Genomic DNA, 4,436 nt, shown 5'->3' on the forward strand with positions numbered 1-4,436 from the left:
CAAAAAGTGCTCTGCTTCTAACTCACCTTTTTATGTAATAGTTATGCTTCCTTCTGTAGACATTCTTGTCACCAGACCAATCATAACTTATGCTTACAAATATTCAATAAAAGAAAACTAATGGTTCATGAGATTTTTTGGGGAGATAAAATTGTGTGCCAGTTCAAAGGTGGATGGGCTAGTTGGATCTTGTCTCCCCTCTCTCCAAATGAGCATCCACTTTCTCCGTAGTGGGCTACTCAGGGGACCACTTGAGGGGGAATCAATTAGAAATAAGGTAGGTAGAGATGCCCAAAACCTTCTTTTTATTCCAAATAACTCACAAAGACTCTTACTCCTTTAGAGTGTGTCATTAAGCACCAGAAGAAGTTTGATACTTACATGCTGAAAAAGAGCCATCTAATATTTTTCTGCATATGTGCATGGCCTACATGCACCCTATAGCCCAAATGGAATGCAGAGGGAAGTATCAATTATGACACTATTTTATGACTAGAAAGACTGTAAAAAAGAAGGAAAGTGATCAGAAATGTCTCATGTTCAGATTTTATTTGCATTAAGAAACAGTCCTTGTTATCTAGTTTTAAAATGTAGATGTGAGCTACAGGAGAACCAGGCAATTCAGGTGCCTAAGGCATTCACTCTCCCAGAGCCTAAGGCTGCTCCTCGCCAACCTTTGGAGTCTGAGGACAAGACAACCTTAGTCACAGCCTTGGCCACCATCACTGAATGTAGGGTTTCACCTACTTGCTTTTCTAGTCTAGAGCTTGGAGCTTCTAGATCAACTGGAATCCAGCCCTCTACAGGGCTACACCATCATTAGCTGGGTTTATCCAAGTTCCTCAAGGATAATATCATTTAATGAAGTAAATAGACAATTTAGAACTTCCAGAGTTCATGTTCATTGTTCTTGCAGTGACCCAAAACAGATAATCAGATCTTGGAAAATCTTTAGATGACCCTGATAAGGATATAATGTTACTCTTAAAGCAAACTTTGACCTCTATTAAAAAGGCAGGCAGCATTAAAAGCTGCTATTACATTTGGGGATAAATATTATATTGTTAATTTTAAACAGCCAAAAGACAGACAGCCAGGGCAACCACCTGTTCCCATAGGAGCTCAAGCAGTTCCTACCCAAGACCCCTGCTGACCTCATAGCCAGGCAGGAGATTGAGGGAGACATTTTCTTTCAAATGTGTATTCTTCAAGGTCTAAAAGGAACTAAAACCAAGCCTTCTAGTTATTTTAAATTTTCAGCTATTTATCAGGAAAAAGATGCATACCCCCCTGCTTTCTTAGAATTTTTAATAGAACTGGTAAAGCATACTTCCTAGATCTTAATCCAATAGAGGAAAGAGAAACTCATTACTCAGTCAGCTCCAGACAGTACAAAAGATAGATTTTGCTCTAGACAACTCACTTGATGCTTTTGTAAAAATTGCTTCCTTAGTGTCCTAACCAGGACTGGGAGAAAACCAGAGAGAGAAAACAAAGACCTTAACAATGGCTGCCTTTGTTGTGGCCTCAAAACAGATTCTAAGTCTGATTCTCTAGGCTTCAAGAAGAGTTAAGCAATGAGGTCCATCTGCTACTGCTGTCAGAAGCCAGGCCAGCATAAGAGGGACTGCCTTAAGAGGGCCCTAAACTGGGCCCTGACTGCCAAGGCACTGATGAAGGGAAGCCTCCAAGTGACAGAAAAACTGATCTCCCAACCTAAAAGGTATCTGGGATGAGTTCGTGTTCTCTAAAATCGAAGAATGAATTTTAGGAACAAACGGAGGTTATGAGCAGAATATATTTGTTGAGGGAAAGAAAGCTCCTATCTGAAAGAGGGACAGGAACCCCCCCACTGCACCCCCCGAGTGGGTTGTCCCTGGGAGGCTGTCTCTTCCAGGGACTTTTATGGAGGAAAACCATGAAGTGAGACAGGTCTAAGGTGGTGGAGAACATGGGAACTCACTTAAGTGGGCATGAGGTGGGACAAAACTATGGTCAATCAATGAGATTACAAGCACCATTGCTCAGGTAAAATTGATTAAATCCAGTATCACATGGAGAAGTGAGTCATGCAGTAAGCAGGCATGAATACATGACAAGGTCTTTTCTGGTTGGACGTTGGGTTAGTGACTCATTTGGGCTCTTTCTAGGTGATTGATACCTATTTAGAATATCAATCCCTGATGCCCATCCCTAGGGAAGTGTGTAGCTGTATTTGTTTCCTCTTTTGTCTTGAAGTCTGGCCTACAGGGAATTCTGTCTCTTCCAAGGTGCAAAGTCACCTTGTCTTCCATCTTGTCTCCTTGAGGGCATGGGCCTGTCTGACTACCTATAATATTTCTATCTAATTCAGCTGCCTACAACAGTACCTTAGAAACAGACTCTAGAAAATACCTAGCTTAATCTGTAACTGAGGTAACTTTCTCTTGACTCATTCCTTTTAGCTATGCCTCAAAAGCCCAGCTCTCGTGCTGGAGAGATTTTACCCTGTCTAAATACTATAGTATATATTCAGGTTGCTAACTAATCAAAATTATGCTGAGACTGGTTTTTACAAATGTAATAATATTGTTCATGTACACAGACTTAAAAAGTATTTCACTGATGAAAACAGGTTCCCAAGGACAGACAATCCTGGTAAGAAAAAAAAATCTAAAAGCACTGGCTGCACAGTGTCCAACAGCTTTGGGCCTAGAGATAGAGCCAGGCCTTGTCTTTGGAACATAAAACTCAGAGCCCCAGCGCTGTAAGAAAAAGTCCTTGGCTGTGTCGCTTGCTGACACAAGGGGCCATATCCAAAACACTACATGGGACATTGTTTTAATCTGACAGAATGCTATGTATTTCATGATAAGTGTGTAAGTTTACCTGTTTGATTTCTGATGTAACTCAGGTATTTCATGCTGATAGTGAATACAGGTGTGACCTATCAAATTGCATTTTCAAAAGGAACATTGCTAATGTTTTATAATATATTATGTGTGTTTTAGCTGGTTAAAAAAAAGAGCAGATCACATTTTATTTTTAATCTTATTTATTTATTTATGTATTTATTTATTTGGTACAGGGTCTCACTATACAGCTCAGACTCATAATGATCCTTCTGTGTCAGCCTCCCCAGCACTGGGATTACAGTTGTGCGCATGCGCCACCTTGGCAGTTTCCATGGCTGGCTCCAGATGGGGCTGGCAGTGCATGCCATACTTGGGATTGAACCCAGGTCCCTGAGCTTGCCAAGCAGATGCTTAGACTGCTGATCTATCACCCCAACCCAACAGACTAAGAGGTTAAAAATATATAACATCTCCAATTGTGTATACTCACTCATCTCTATTGACATAATCACTGATAGATGTTAAAATGTCATGATTTCAATCAATATTTACAAGCATTTTCAATTAAAAAGCAAAAAATGTTTCCCTATTCTCTTACTACAAATATTCTGTGAATTTCTAAAACATTTCTAAAAAAGAAAGCCATGCTTTCCTGGATCCAGACAGAAGAAGAGACATTTCAAGGAAGAATGTCCAAAACTGCTAGAGAGGGGGGAAAAAATCAAGTGTTTATGAAAGAATTAGAGGAAGTTTCAGATTGGTGAGGTCATGGTTCTCCACCTCTCAGCCCCAGGAACCCACGATAACTGCTAATATAGGGGCAAGGCCTGGTAGCCTTTTGACAGATGCCGGTACAGATTTGTCAGCCAGCAGCCCCACTTGCAAACCAGAGTGTGCTCTGTGTTTTCCAAAGGACCTACACAAAGTTCTGGCTAGTCTTTTTATAATTACAAACTTTAAAAGGTTATTACATTCCAGATCCTTCTGCTAATGTCTCAATAGCTGTATAGATATTAGACATTAAATCAATGGTGTGTGAGATGCTGAGGTGCCCTGGACCTTATTTTTATCATCTTTATGGGAAGCCATTACTGCCTCTTCTTGGTAAAAAATCTTTTAAAATATTCATAATTATCGTGTTGTTGTGGCTATTTGGCCCATGCTTGTTTAATCATTCCTTTGCCTTTGTCTCCTCCAGATTCAGAGTTATATGCCTACCCAAGATAAAAAATTCCTGCTGGCTATTGAGGGCCTTTAGGTAGAACCTCTGGAGAGTATCTTTAACTGCCGGCCCACATCTACAACCCCTTTCAGCCTGAAGAAGGCACAGTGGTTGTTGCCCATTGTTCTCATAGAAGTTCTGGTTACTTCTTCAAAGGGGAGAATGTTGTAGGCTGCTAACTTAGATAGAAATATTATAGGCAGTCAGACAGAGCCAGGCCCTCAAGGAGACAATATGGAAGACAAGATACCTTGCAACTGTGGGAGAGACAGACACTCCGGTTGTGGGGCAGACCTCAAGACAAAAGAGTAAATAAATGCAGCCACATTTGCTCACCTTCCCTAGGGATGGGCATCAGGGATTGATATTCTTTTTTTTTT

The sequence above is a fragment of the Octodon degus genome, unplaced genomic scaffold, assembly GCF_000260255.1.
Source record: "Octodon degus isolate 3935 unplaced genomic scaffold, OctDeg1.0 scaffold00146, whole genome shotgun sequence".
NCBI classification, from domain to species: domain Eukaryota; kingdom Metazoa; phylum Chordata; class Mammalia; order Rodentia; family Octodontidae; genus Octodon; species Octodon degus.